This window comes from Rattus rattus, chromosome 7, assembly GCF_011064425.1.
Source record: "Rattus rattus isolate New Zealand chromosome 7, Rrattus_CSIRO_v1, whole genome shotgun sequence".
Lineage (NCBI taxonomy): Eukaryota > Metazoa > Chordata > Mammalia > Rodentia > Muridae > Rattus > Rattus rattus.
The window spans coordinates 82,738,511-82,754,002 of record NC_046160.1 but is presented as its reverse complement, the minus strand read 5'-3'; the positions used below and the strand labels follow the sequence as shown (position 1 = coordinate 82,754,002).

Sequence of the window (15,492 nt, the reverse complement as noted above, 5' to 3'; positions counted from 1 at the left end):
TTACATATCCAGCTACTTGTCTGCAGTTGCTTGGCAAACAGGCAAACAAAACTAGACTTTTCTGGCTCCATTATTAGCATTGTTTGCAGGCTTAGATTTTTCAAAACCCACTTTAATTAGGGTTCTTAAATGCTTCAACCTCTTATCTAGCACACCTACCAGAGGTAGGGGAAAAGAAAGGTTAATAGGAGAGGGCGTATGGACTTGTTTAGAGGTAGTTCTTTGGGGGCAATTCCAATCTTCGTTGTCAGGATATCAACAGTCCAGTCCAAAACACCACATGCAAATTAGTAGCGACAGTTCAGTCCAATCAGCAAACCCCAAACATGAATCAGTAGCAGCAGCTTTATTCAGAGGAAACCGCGAAGCTTCACAGAAGCGGCGGGAATTTTATGGCTTCCCATTCACTTCGCTGTGAAGATGGCGCCTGGCAGTGGACAAAAACCTTGGACTTACGCCGAAAGTGGGACAAAGACGTATGTGAGAAGCTCGCGGGGTAGAGACTCACAGAAGAGAGAGGAAAGGAGGATGGAAAACCAGTGCAGCCAGTCTACTGGGAGCTTCTACCGCACAGGGATTGCAAGGTGGACTTAGAGTCCAAGCTTGGGAAGACGATTGTTATCACCAAGACGACCCCACAGCGTGAAATAGGAGGTCACTACTGCAATGTGTGGTGAAGGACTCCATTGACTTCCTGGACCACAGTAATGGAAAGAAACATTAGCGAAACCTGGGTACGTCTATGCGCGTGGAACGTTCCACTCTGCATCAGGTAAGGCAACTTTTTGAGGTTAACAAGAAGAAGATGGAAGAGAAGCAGAGGATTATGATTTTGAGGAAAGGACGAAGGAGCTCAAAGAAGAGGAGGAAAAGTCTAAAGCACACGAGGATGACCTGAGACCTAATGCTCTTGGTTTCCTCGGTGCATGTGAAGGAGAAGAAAAGGAGGGCTGAGGCGGACTTGACATTGGGGGAGGAGGATGGAATGGCAGCTGTGATGGCTTTCTCTGGCTTTGGAAGTTACTGAAGCGCTCTCTTTGGCCTAATGTTGGCCTGTAGTGGGCCTAACTTTGAGTGTGTGTTGAGGTGGGGTGGGGGCGTCATTTCTTTTTTGGGTACTGGGGAAGGTCCTTAAGAGTTTAATGGGCAGGTCTGGAGGGCGGGTTTGTGGCCTCCCTCTACGTTGGGAGAGAGTACGGGATGTAGAGGAGGAACTGTGGCGTATTTCTTCAGCCTCAGTACGTGACTGGAGTCACAGAACCTCTGCCCACCTGTGTTCCCAATAAAGAAAGACCTTCATTGAGACTGCTTTCCCCAAATTCCCCTGCATCTTTCTTCATCTATCCAACCTTTTGTCTGATTGCCCTCCTTTTTCCTGTGTCCTGCTATTTTAATTTTTACTCTTGTTCAGCTTGCAACAGAAGGGTTTTCTGAGTCTAGGTATGCAGGTGCTGGCATATCCAGATCTTCCTCCCATTCCACCCAGCGGTTCTCTGCCAACTTGTGCATGCATGTGATTTCCACCTGGGTCAATGTGTGTGTGGGTAAGTGTGCATGATACACACAGAGAGGGGACCTGAGCTGGAATCTCAGAGCATTGATGACCTGAGACCAAGAATGTTCTTGGTTTCCTCGGTGCATGTGACAGGATATTAAATGGGATGAGTGTTAAAACAAAACAAAACAAAACAAAAAACACACAAGAAACAGCCAAGATACTACAAGGAGCGTTTTTCTCTCAGAAATCACTACAAGTGAAGATCAGTGAAGACCAGCAAAGTGTTGGAAGATGAAACAATGCCAGAGTCCTTTCACTGTCTGCCGGGCTATGTTTATATTCGTTGTAAACATCACACAGCCTCTCAAGCTCTGCTCCAGCAAACCCTCACGTGCGCTTTCACAAGACGGCTTCCAGAAAAACACTATGTGTCTGTTCTCAGCAAAACACCCTCTCGTGTGTCTGAACATCCTCTCATAAGACAACTTCCAGAAAAACGTCACAAGACACAATGGAGTCTCCAAAGAAACCAGAAATTTCCACTTCACTTGTTCTTACAAGCTCCACGTGGGGCCATGGTGGTCGCAGAACCATTTCTCTGGGGAGTTAAGACTGACCTAGGTGTCTCACAGTTGAAGCGCACCGTTTCAATGAGCAAGCCAAAATTTTGTCAGTATTTTGTTAGAAACTTTTTTTTTTTTAATTTTAAAGATGCTCATCCCCTTGTAGCCCAGGCTGGTCTGGAACTCAATACGTTGCGTAAGCTGACTTTGAGCTCTATAAAATTCTTTTGCCTTAGTTTTTCAAATGCTGAAATTACAAGCATGAACCAAAATGCCTGGCTTAAAAACCATTTTTTCTACCATGTGGGACCAGGCATGTCAGTAAGCTCTACATTTCATGGAACAAGGCGTTGGTTATCACAACACAAACGTGTATTCTGAACTCACGGAAGCGGGGAAAAAAAAAATAGCATGAAGTTCCTAATCCAAACACTAGGCGGTGCTCTTGTAAGGCAAACGCAGACTTTCCTACTGAAAACAACCATCTCGGTGCTTGTAAAGCACAGTTGCCAAGTAGATAGATGCTCTTACTTCATAGTAAGATGTTCAACCCGCTGAGCATGAGAAACAGAGAAGAAATGATTTATTCAGATCTTGAAAGGAGACATTACGGGGCTGGGGATTTAGCTCAGTGGTAGAGCGCTTACCTAGGAAGGCATAAGGCCCTGGGTTCGGTCCCCAGCTCCGGAAAAAAAAAAAAAAAGGAGACATTACAAGGAGTAATCTCGGAGCCCTTAGCAATGTAGGACTTAATGGGGCTCCATATTTTGTAGAGTGGACCTAGAACCCAGGAAATCATCAGGCACTTTGAGGAAGTGAGTAGGGTTCACTCCTGTTTTGGACATTTTAAGCTCGGCAGGTATGCATACATACGTATTTAAAATATTGTTTTCCTTCAGGGTGTGGAGTAAACTGAGTTGGGAAAGTGATGTATGTGGGCTAGTAATCTCAGCAGCGACGGGAAGATCCCAGTGGCCTTGCTGGCCAGCATAGTCTAATCCATGAGTGCCAGGTCCCAGAGAGAGACACCATCTCAAAACACAAGATGGGAATGATACCTGAGGTTAACCTCTGTTTTCCTCATGCATATGCACATAGGCAGAGAGGATGGACACACACACACACACACACACACACACACACACACACACACACACACAATTCTTCTCATTTCCAGTACTACACTGTACTGACCCAATTTGGATAGGCTGGGTGAAAGAACATAGTTTAGGAGTTCCTTCCCGCCCAGTTGCGATGTGTGACACATCCCTATTTAGGGACTGGTTTAGCTCTGTGTATTGCCGAATGCTACATGGGATCTGTGGAGCTGCTGAGTGCTTTATGGATCCCGAGTCTGGGTTTGGATGAGAGGAGTACTTATTTCCACTCTCCCCTCTCTCCCGTCGGCCATCAGCGCCCACTCTTCCCTTTCAGTTTTCTACCTCTCCCGTGTGCCGCAAGGGTTCCTTCTTCAGTCAGAAGGACTGACTTCAGCTTTTATCCACGCCTACGAGAGAATTGTTACGTAGTCTAACCATATGAAAGTGGATGAGAGACCTGCATGAAGGTAGCCTAACCAGCTCTCCATCCAGAGCCTGCTTGTACGTGCTATACTCTGCCACCAAGCTGCGGGCCACCTCAGGTCTCGCCTTCTTTAATAACGTTGCTCTGGTAGGATCTGACTTAATATGAGAGGCAATTCAGGGGTTCTTGTTTGTTTGGTTGTGATAGGGAGTTTTGATATTTAGAAACAACTTGTCTTAATAGTAGTGGGACATACTCTATTCTCTCTCTGTATCCTCTCTGCACATCATGTGTAGCTTCCTCTGGATGCCGGGTCTGTGTAATAGCCTTTCTGTTTTATTTGTCATCCGTCCATCCACTTACCCACCCACCCACCATCCTTCTGTCTCCCTCGCTCTGCCTCTCCCTTTCTTCTGTCGGCATCACTGTGCCTCATACAACCACTGCGCCAGGTGGGGTCTTACTGAGTCAACGGTGCCTCATCAATTATTAATATTGTTGTTGTTGTTATTAAATTTGTACTCAAGCTTCTGTGTCCCCGTTACAGAGCCATTCCTACCACCAACCACTAAGAGACACAGGATACTCAACTTTCCAGAACAAAAGGCCCAGAGGGTAGGGGAAGACTACGGATATGTTCGTATTGTGAAGAGAAATTTCAGAAGATATAAAATCTTTCTACTTAGGAGGGACCATGTACCTGTCTTCCTCCCTAATCCTGAGCTTGATTTCAGCTCTGTGGTGGGGAATTCCACTTTCCGAGGGGCCTTGGCACTTGCGTGGGGTGGCATCATTCTGTCTCTTGTGGCATCTCAGCTGTCCTCACACCTCCAGCTCCTGGAGTGCTGAGATTCCGGGAGGTTCTTATCTTTTGGTTCTTGTGAGGAGATGGGGTTTAGTGATATTTAGGAAACTTAAAGGTCCAACCCAAATTCATGTCTAATCTATGGGTCCTGGTCCCATGATACCATGTTGGCATTGATAGCATTTTTTTCTCTCCTGAGTAGAGACTTCCGGTGAGGAGCATTAAATCACAGTTTGTGTGTGTGGAGGCATTGATCCGGAAGATCCTGTCAATACGTAAATCTCAGACTTGAGGACACTGTCCTCATCATCACCCATTAACAGTTGGTTAGACAGTCTGACTGTTAGAGAATCAGGCACTGGGAAAAACAAACCCCAGGGCAGTAAGATCGGACAGAAGACGGGAAAATCTTCCAGGCATAGAGTCTAAAGAAGAAGGCACTCACAGAGGGAAACCCTCAGGAAGGCTTCCTGGGGACACAGAAAGCGAAGCCGGTCCTCCCGGGAACTGATAGGAGTCAGGGGCAGATCACATCTATCCAGAGTCTGCCTGGCTGGGTTCTGGGCCAGAGCTGGACAAGTACTCGGGTTACCTACAGCCCAGCCTTCTGGCTCTCCCCCACGTCCTCCTCCATGAACTTGGGTTGGTCCCACCTTTGAACGCCAGCAGTAACGGTTTTCGTTAGCGCGTCACAATGCTTTCGTGTGCACAGCTCATGGTTTAGACACCAGGACAAAGCTGAGGCAGGGGCATTCCAGCGGTGTGCCGCAGCCTCTGAACTTCCAGGGAATGTCTCAGAGTCTTGCTGCCTTTCGTCTCAGCTCCCCCCCCCCCCCCGACGGGAGCTATTCCACTCGTGATTTCCTCCAGCAACCTAAAGCTCCCATTGGTGAAGTTATTTTCCGTTCGCGGTTCTCTCTCACACGGCTCTGAGACTCGTCCCGAGGCTCTTGACTGGTTAAGGCTTCTCCTGGGAGGCAAGGGAGAGTTTAATTGGAAAAAGATCTCTTGCCTCTGGTGGCGATTATCATTCCTTTATCCAGGGCTGCGGTCCTGACCTCAGGCTGCTCCCCATTTTTAGTGCTTTGTAGGAGAAACCGGTCATCAGACCCCCACTGCAGTTCAGGCTTCCTTATTGCCGCTCCATGGTATGAGATAGAAAAGCACCCCCTTCCCCCACCTCCATCCCTTCAGCCAAACTAAATGGTTCTGAGAAAGGCTTTAAAACCACTCTCCGGTGCTCCAGGTAAGGTCAGGGAGAGAGTTTTTTAGCAGGGATTTTATTAGCCCGATCTTGGAGGCTTTCATTGCTTTTTTTTTACCAGGAACCAGGGCCTTCAAAGTCCATCTTCTCTGGGTGCCTCGGAGGTCGCAGCTGCTGAAGTGCACAGCCGGGGCTCGCAATTTCGTCTTCTGATTAAATGTGTGTAGCTGAAGGCTAAACATTTCTAAAGATGCAGCTTGTATGCTTAAAGAGAGACTCTGGGCGGAACGGGATGAACAGAAGTCCATGGGTCTGGGAGCAGGAAGTCATAGGTCCCGGCTCAGTCTTGCGTCTGTGATTTATAGGCCATGCACTTTGTCTTTTATTTTATTTTATTTTTTTTTTAAAAAGACCATGTAAAATGGTTGCAAAGGAAATGGCTTGGCTGTTGGTTGGCCCAGGCAGAGCTCCTCAAAGGCGGCTTACCTTGTGAGCATCCTTTTTTTCTGCATCTGCGACGGAGAGACTACCTGACCAGTGCTCTCTGGGAGAGGTCCCAGTGGGCCAGGGGCTACTGAGGGAAGATTTTCCCTTTCTCTTTGTAGCCCTCTAAGCTGGACTGCACAGGTCTGACTGCACTTTCAGATTTCCATGCTCACGGTACAACACCCCTGCTTCCCTCCCAGGCCTGTGATACTTGACATGGTCCTTTCAAAATAGCGAGGCTGAGATGAGATGTAGGTCAGGATGCGATTTGTTCAAAAGTCCCCGGTGTTCTGCATGTCAGGACAAGACCTCCAGTTGACGATAATTCAGGTTGTCTGTAGTGTTTACAGTCTTTTTTTTTTTCCCTAGGAAAGGACAAATGCTGCCTATTTATTGTGTTTTGAGGAAAGGGGGTGTTGCAGGAACGTTTTTGGGGAGATTAAACAAAAGTCTACCTATCATGGATAGGGCACCGATGAGAGAGCAAAGTAAAGACTGCATCTGGGTTTGCCTTGGTGGGCCAGTGAGTTTATTCGTCTGGTTTAGAGATGCTTGGATGAGGGGTGACCTTCAGGAGTGAGGGTGGCCTCAGAGCCCATATGTCAACAAAGGACTCACCTACCACATCTGCAGAGGTGGGGACCCACCTTCAGCTAATCTTCCGTCTTTTTATACAATTGTCCAGCACCTCACAAAACCACAAAACCACATGCAGAACAGAATTGCATAGAGCTGGGGGGAGGCACAGGCACAGGAGGAGGCAGACTCCCAGCCAGGGGTTTAACGATAGCGTCCAGCCCCTTTCCGTGATCTTCTGGTCACTTCTGAGTCACCACAATTGCTCTGATGAAGATGGTGATGCCTGCTATGTCCAGGGGACATTATTCTACGGTGGGGAAGCTCCTTGACCAAAGACAGATCCATTTATTCTTCCCCTTTTGTAGGATCTTTCATGGGATGAAGGAATTACTTTTGCCAGGGAGTGATTAAAATTTCTCAAACTTACGAGAGATAAAAGACAAACAGTTATCTCCTGGTATTCATGAGCACTTTTACGTGAATTAATTTGGCTTATAAGTCTTGAATGGTAGCCAGCTGAGGGTAGCCGGGAGGGAGGAACATGGAGATTAGTGTGTGTTTCGACATACAAATGTTGGAAGGTTGGTAGCAGCTTAGGAGGGTACCCGTATCTCTCTGTAGGGCAGGGTGGATGCTCCTGGGGAAATTTCTACTCCCCACAAGGCCCCCAGACTACCGCTATCTCTCTACTCAACTTCACTATTGACTCGTGTGGCCAAGTAATTAGAGAGAGCCCCAGTGGGAAGCATTCCATTCTGCCTCCTTCTCCTCATACTTTAAAATGACCTTTAAAGTTGCTAATTGTGCTGTCTTCTTGTGGCTTTTAATCTTTTTGTTTTATTTATTTATTTAGTTGGTTGTAAACGAGTCAGATATTTTCTTGTTTTAGAACCTTTTGGGAATGAGTGTGGAAAAAAAAAATCTCTCATTTAAGAAAGATTAAAGAATTAGTCTCTCCCGGGGGAGGTATTCCCTAATTGGTTATCCAATAAGGAGTGGTCAGCCCTGAAATCATATACACACAATCAACAACACTAAATAGACTCAGCCGGTTATATTTATATAGTTATTAGGACACACACACACACACACACACACACACACACACACACACACCTGTAACAGTTGGAATCAGAGAAAATGAAGTCATCAATCTGAGAGGAAGCTGGGGGTATGAGAGGTATTGGAGAGAGGAATGTGATGTGATTACATTTCAATTAAAATAAAAAGGTTAAAAAAAAGAAATATTTTAAAATCTATGTCTTGGTGTGGCACCATCATCTGGGAGTCCAGCCTGTATTGGAATGTTAGGTGGCATTCACCATCATGGTTTTAAATTATGAAGTTATTAAAATGTTGGTAACTCAAAGCTATCTAATACATGTATGAGTGTTTTGCATGCATGTATGTCCATGCACCATTTGTGTTCAGTGCCTCTGGAGGCCAGAAAAGGGATGTCAGATCCTCCAGCACTTGAGTTACCACAGTTGTGAGCTGCCGTGTTGGTGCTGGGATTCAAACCCACACCCTGTGGAAGAGCAGCTCCTGCTTACATCTGTTACGCCATCTCTCCAGTCTACTTGTTTGTGCAGGTTGGAGTTTACTGCTCCTGAAGCCCCCAAGTGACCCACCAGTTTATTTCTTCAGAAGCCACCACGACCCCACAGTTCAGTAACAGAAGCTGTTGATATAAGGGTCTTCTGCCTGTTCAGGCCTTTGGTCAGTAGAAGCCTGGGGTGATGCTTTTGTCACCTCACCTCTCCTTGCTGAGCATTACTACCTAAGTGCCACATACACAAATCCGTCCCTTCCTTATTTTTACAGAAGTTTTGTTTGAATGCAACTAAATTCGGGTAATGTTATGGATATATTACTACTGCAAAAGCAGGGCTGAGGGTTACACCTCAGATCCCATTGTCGTAAAAGTCTAAATTATTTATCATTTAGCTGGTTTGCAGTGAAAGTTCACTGGTCTGTTTATCTGTCCCCCAGGCCACTGTCAGGGTTGAGACAGTGACATGGAGCTCATTCTGTAAACACAGTACCTCACCCGGTCACACAGCTTCTTGGCTTCCTTACTTTGGGTTCTTCCTTGGTCCCTTCTAGCCGTGCTCCTTGTAGCTGAACATAACTGCTGACAAAGTAGAAAGGGACAGTGGAGGGGAACTGGCTCTTAAAGATAAAGAAACCCTCTGAGTTTTTCTGACGTTAAAAAGAGTGTACACACACACACACACACACACACACACACACACGCACGCAGAAACCAAAAGCAAAACACAACAAAGCAATAGAAAACAAACTGTGTCAGTGTCTCCTCATTTGCATGGAGCTGTCTGTGGTTCAGAGAGCCCATCTGCGATCCATTCGAGCTAAAGTCCCATTTGTCACTGCTGTCAGGATGGGAAAATATATTTGAAACCTTTTCTGCTTTAAGGAAAATAGAAGGCTTCACTGCACTTGACACTGAGCTGAGACTTTGCCATGCTCTGAAAGATGTCAGTTCTGAGGGAGATGTGTGCAAACCGAGAGTCAGACAAAACAATTATCCCTGAAGAGGGGGGTTCGCATTGCGCTCTAACAAGATCTGTTCTCCAGAAAGCCTGTAGGTCCTTCTAACAAGAAGCCATGAATTGGCTAGCACTGGGGTGGTCTTTGCAAACAGTCTGAACTTCACCAACCCACTTATTGGAGATCTGTGTCAGGGACAATCTAAGGTAACAGAGCTGGACCGTGGTTTCTGTCAGTTCATAGATGTGTCTTGTGTTCACCCTTAGACTAATGAATTTATTAACTGATTAGCTAAAAATAGTAACTGTTCTCTATTAAAGAGAAAAGGCCACACCAGAAAACAGAGCAAGGCATGATGAAGGAACAGCACCTGGCAGCCCTCAGCCACCATTTTCCATTTAGAACAGCAGTGACGCAGAAGACACCTCTTGGTAAAAGTGTTCCTTCCCCTTTGTTTCCCCTGCACGGGAGGAAGGGTTGCTTTGGCTGTAGGATTATCTTTCAGCCTTTCTGCCTCATCATTTGGAGAAAGATCCTGTTTAAGGGTCTGTTTTCTCATCTCTCCGAATACAAAACACATTCAGGGGTTAGGTACACAGATCAAAAGACAATGACTTAGTCAATACCCACGCTTAGGAGTCCTGATCTCAGGAGAGACACCTCTACCACAGAAGAGGAGACCAGCGCGCATCCCGGTTTCCGCGTGGCCTCATGTGCGCTCTCAGCTTAGACTATCCATGAGACTAAGTTAGACAAGGCACACAGCTTGCAGTTTACAGATGACTTGAATGTGGCTAAAGAAAAACCAGTCTCTTCTCGGGCAAATATTAAATTCTTACATTATTGCTTCTCTAGGGTCCCTGCCATTACATTACTAGTTGCTCTGGTCCACTTGCTAACTTTCACTAAGACATAGAAAGATCTGGGAAGAAAACCAAAAAGGGAGAGAAGAGAAGGCATGGAGAAATGTGGGATTAGCAAAGTAAGAAAATGGCTGATTACAGAAACCTCTGGGTCAAAATGAAAGAGGAAGGAGGGAGGAAGGGAAGGACGGAGATAGAGAGGTAGGGAGGGAGAAAGAGATACAGAGACACAGAGAAAGAGAACCACTCTCGATTTGAGAAGCAAAAGGGCCATTAGAATCTATGTAACAGGATAGTTCTAAAGACGTCTCACAGGGGATTAGTGCAGGCCTGCAGACTCTTCAGGGAAATGCCGGAAACAGGCACTTTTTATAGGTCATTTTGTTTCCCTGAGTGAGTTTTTATGTGGAAACGATTGACTTTTTTTTTTTAACCTCTAGAATTTGAAATTAGGGGCACTGATGAAAGCAAGGAGATAGAGGTGTGTGTGTGTGTGTGTGTGTGTGTGTGTGTGTGTGTGTGTGTGTGTGAAATGTGTCTTGGGAGGGTAGACTGGGAGACAATATAAAATCAGGCATTAGAAAGTGCAAGTCTGGGTTCAAATCCCAATTTTGCATTTGGCCAGTGATGACTCACACCTTTAATCCCAGCAGTTGGGCAGAGACACGAAGATCTCTGGGTTTGAGGTCAGCGTGGTCTATTGAATGAGCTTCTGGGTAGGCAGAGCTACACAGAGGAACCCTGTCTTGAACAAAAACAAACAAATAAAAAAAAAACCTTCAAACAAACCCAAAACCCAAAACCAAGAAACCAACCAATCAAAAAAAAAAAAAAAAAAAAAAAAGCAATAGTCTTTGTGTCTGAATTGTGTCCCATGCAACACGGGACTAATAGCTTGGCATAGTGCACACACCCATGGCTTCAGCGCTTGAAAGTCAGGACTAATAACACATACATTGTACAGGATATTGTAACCAGTTGAAATAAGACACCTGAAATACTTTAAAGCAATGAGGATCTGACACACAGTTCCGGTTCATCTTTCCCCAGCACACGGCAGAGAGCAGATGGGCTCAGATCTCATTCATAGTGTAGATCAAGTAGAACTTCTCACTGGGCATTTCTAAAGCAGCGTTCCCTATTTAGAAGAGATTCGTACCGAGGAATCGGCGCTCTCCTGGCGATGAACAGCCCGGAAAAAGCCTACTGTGCACAGCTAGAACTGTGAAGAGGATTGGTTACACGAGTGAGGCAAAGTGGGAGCCAACACGTTAGAGCTGAGTTTGGCGTGTTTAGGACTCCCCAGGATCGGTCTTTGCTTGTGAAATCCTTAGAGACTCAGCTCTTCCGGATCCTGAAGGTGGAAAATGGTAGGCAGGTCTCAGTTCAGGCCCACCCGGAAGGAGGGTGGGTTGAGCTTCTGCCCACCACTCCCCCTTGATGTCCTTGTACCAGGGAGTCCTCTGTCTTTTAAAAAAACTTTTGGTTTTTGGTTTTTCGAGGCCAGGTTTCTCTGTGTAACCGTCCTGGTTGTCCTGGAGCTCACTCTGTAGACCAGGCTAACCTCAAACTCAGAGTTCTGCCTGCCTCTGTCTCCCAAGTGATAGGATAAAGGCGTGCACCACTAAGGCGTTGGCGGCTCTTCTGTCTTTAAACCCTTAGGAAGGAGCGTCCTCCTCGGGAAGGGTTCATTACTAACTTTGTTGGCTATTCCATGTAGCTTGAGTCTTGTTTTTCTTCACCCACAGACATGATACCATAGACTATTGGAAACACAGACTGCACTGCGGATCTGCTCCGAGATCCTGTTGGGCCTATGCTCTTTCTGTAGTGTAGATTGTAGGCCTAGCAGGAAGTGGCTTGTGTTTGGAAACTTAACACACAAGGAGCACGGAAGGATGCTCCTCCAGAATCGTACAGCTGCAGAAATGGGGTTCATTCTTCTCACGTGAGCTTAGGGGTTGACAGCCTCTCAGCTTCTTTTACTCCCGTTTGCTCCAGTTTCCTTGGCTCAGCTCAGTGACGTCATGCTGGCCCCTCTGACCACTTCCCCCCCCCTCCTGTTCTTTATTGCTTCTTATACGCAAGACTTGATTCCAAAAATCTCCTCACAATCCAGTTGGAAAAGAGAATTAAGTGCCAGCTACCCCCATCTTGATGAGGGGAGCAGAAACTTTCCCAGCAGCTCCCACCAATTGCTGGCTCCTGTTTGGCTGACCACATCTGTGCTGTATGATTCCCTCAGCCTGCAGGAGGAGGTCAGCAAGGAAATGGAGCAGGTGTCAGGAACCATTTCCACAGAAGTTGAGTGTGACTCTCACAGGGGTCGAGAAGGGAAGGGGCGTGTCAGCATTTCATCTGTTACCGAGGCGATTAGCAGGGTAGGTAAGGGTGACTTACAGCAGATTTGCTGAAATAAGTTTGCTAGGTTAGAGACAAAGCTGTCTAGTGTCCCACAGGATAACTTGTGCTATTATCTCTCAAGTAGACAAAACCTCTGGAGTGTGGCCTATGTGGAAACAGGTAAGTTCTCATACAATAATGTAGAACGGAGCTCCAATCAGTAATGTCGAAAGTTAAATAGTGTTATATTCTGATAAAGAATTAAATAATCCAAGGCAAGGGCTAGTGGCCAGTGTGCCAGGGCGATATTACAAGGATGTTCGTTCTGTTTCATTACTTTCTTAAGACCCCGGAGAGAATCGGGGTTGGCTCCTTGTGCCTGTAGCAGAAGCTATGTGCCGGTGTCATGGCGAAGACTAAAATTTGCTATTGGTATTTGAAGGTTCTTATTTGGTTCATAAAACATTTCTGCTAGCCTAGGACAGCTATCCCAAGTGCTGAGAACAAAAAAAATCCATACATGCATCCCCTGCTTTTGGAAAACTCAACACTCAAATCCAGATAAAACCATTAAATTGAAAGGTATGTATTTTCATTAGAAATGGATTGTGTACCTCGCAGAGGGATTTGCAATGGGTGTTTTATCTATTAATAATCACTTCTCTGAACTAATTTAAAGTATTTGATTTTGGCTTTCCGGGACACATTGCTTAACTGAACTAGACTATGCTTGTACTCTGAACTTTATTATTGTCCAGAGACATATTTCTTTCTGTTGTACTTATAGATAGCTCCTTTTAAATTGCATTTGTAGGGTTTGCTTTGAAACCCCTGAAAAGCTTCTAACCACAAAGGCGTTATGGAAAGGATTCCCCATTGAATGAAGAAGGACATAGTCATTGGATGTCTACTGCACTGTTCTTTTACATTGCAAAGACTCAGCCAAATTGAAAAGGCCTCTTCACATATAGAGAGAATTTATTATGTTTTAAAGGTATGCTCATATGGTTTCACAGTCATGAAAAGATACAAATTTGAAACTGAGAATAGGACCCCCGTTGAAGGAATCAGAGAAAGAACCAGAAGAACTTGAAGGGGCTCGAGACCCCATATGTACAACAATACCAAGCAACCAGAGCTTCCAGGGACTAAGCCACTACCTAAAGACTATACATGGACTGACCCTGGACTCTGACCTCATAGGTAGCAATGAATATCCTAGTAAGAGCACCAGTGGAAGGGGAAGCCCTGGGTCCTGCTAAGACTGAACCCCAGTGAACTAGACTGTTGGGGGAGGCAGCAATGGGGGGAGGATGGGGAGGAACACCCATAAAGAAGGGGAGGGGAGGGATTAGGGGATGTTTGCCCGAAACCGGGAAAGGGAATAACACTTAAATGTAAATAAGAAATACTCAAGTTAATAAAAAAAAAATACAAATTTGAATGAAATTTCTTCTAAGAGGACATTTGAAACAGCACTCAGATGCCAGGCTAATTGACTACTCACCTGTAGAACCATTGCTTGACGGACGCCTGATAAGCTAGGTTCAGTGGGAAGTAGGGCGCTGGAACAAGGGCAGTATTGTGAATTGTAGAAACTAACCAGAGCAGGGGACCTGTTCCTATTGGTTATGCAGGATGTAAAGAGAAAGATGATTAATAGAAACGAGGATGAGGGCTGGAAGGGTGGCTGAGTGGTTAAGAGCGCTTGCTGCTCTTCTAGAGGACCAAAATTAATTTCCCACAAACACTTGGGGCTAACAGCCATCTCTAACTCCAGTTCCAGGGATCTGATGCCCTCTTCTGGCCTGCATGGGTACTGCATGCACTGGGCACACAGATATAAACGCATGCAAAACGCCAATATACTTTAAAAATCAATACATCTTTAAAGAAGAGGAGGAGGAGGAGGAGGAGAAGAAGAAGGGAAGGCAAGGAAGTAAGTAAGGAAGTAAGGAAGGGAGGGAGGAAGGAAGAAAGAAAGAAAGAAAGAAAGAAAGAAAGAAAGAAAGGAAGAAGGAAAGAAAGGAGAACAAGAAGAGGGCAGAAGCCACAGACCCAGTCTGCTGGTTAGGAATTAAATAAAGGAAGAGACTGTTGCTTTAATATGGAAATGCAGAGAATTTGTTCTGCCGGAGTTCTGAACTCCTGCACTCCATCTGCAAGGGAAACTGTGGTTTTCCAGCGGCTAAACCTCTCAGTATGGAACCAGTGGACCAGACAGAGCTTTAAAGATTTGGCTTGGCATTGCTTAAAGGGAGCAGTGGTTTTGATTTTCTGGATTCTAATGTTTTAAGTCTTTCTTTTCTTATGTGGGGATTAAATACCCAAAGATTAGAGAGAAAAGAGACAAAAGAGTCTTCAGCGGGTGAGATGTCAGGAGTGGTCTGTAATGGGTGTTCAGGCAACTTAGAATTAGCACTAATTTTCTCGAGGCTTTCTGAGTACTTTCTCCCCACTCCCAGCTTTTGTGTGCTGTCTGTTTGTTGGACATTTCCTTCTTTGCTCTTTGCCCCTTAACTTCACCGGAAGCTTCACAAATGCGGGTGCGAAGTCCAGCGAGGCCACCCTGACGGGTCACAAACATCCATTTCTGCTGTTCCACGAATGCCGGGTTTGTCAGCGGGGAGACCCATTACATTACAGTCCATTTTCAGCTGGAGTGTCTTAAAAGCTCTGGTGCCTCTGGTGCCTTGGATGGATATTTCTAGAGAGATAGAAACTTCTTTTCTTTTCTTTCTGTCCGGAGCTGAGGACCGTACCCAGGGCCTTGTGCTTGCTAGGCAAGTGTTCTACCACTGAGCTAAATCCCCATCCCCGAGAGATAGACTTCTTAAAAGTAGTTCCCAGGGAGAGACTTTTGCTCCTGCCCAGAGTCCCTCTTTACTTTCTTCTCCCCCTCACCCCACCCTCCTTTCCTCTCTGGAGAGCCCAGAGCACATTTTTCTCTGAAGGGCTTAATTACTCAGCCTTCTACGACACTACAGCTCTATCAGTGGCCCCTGATTGGAGGAGCCCCTTGGTCTCAAGAGCCTTTCTTTTGGGTGGCACCAGGGCAACTTTAGTCTATCACAGCTCCGGATGCTGCAATGAGGTTGAGGACTCCCTGACGTCAT

General features: G+C 45.9%; 1 pseudogene; it reads left to right on the top strand.

Annotated features, from left to right (window-relative positions):
- The first annotated feature begins 392 nt into the window (after nt 1-392).
- On the top strand, nt 393-1,027 carry LOC116906116 (annotated as a pseudogene).
- The last annotated feature ends 14,465 nt before the right edge of the window (nt 1,028-15,492 follow it).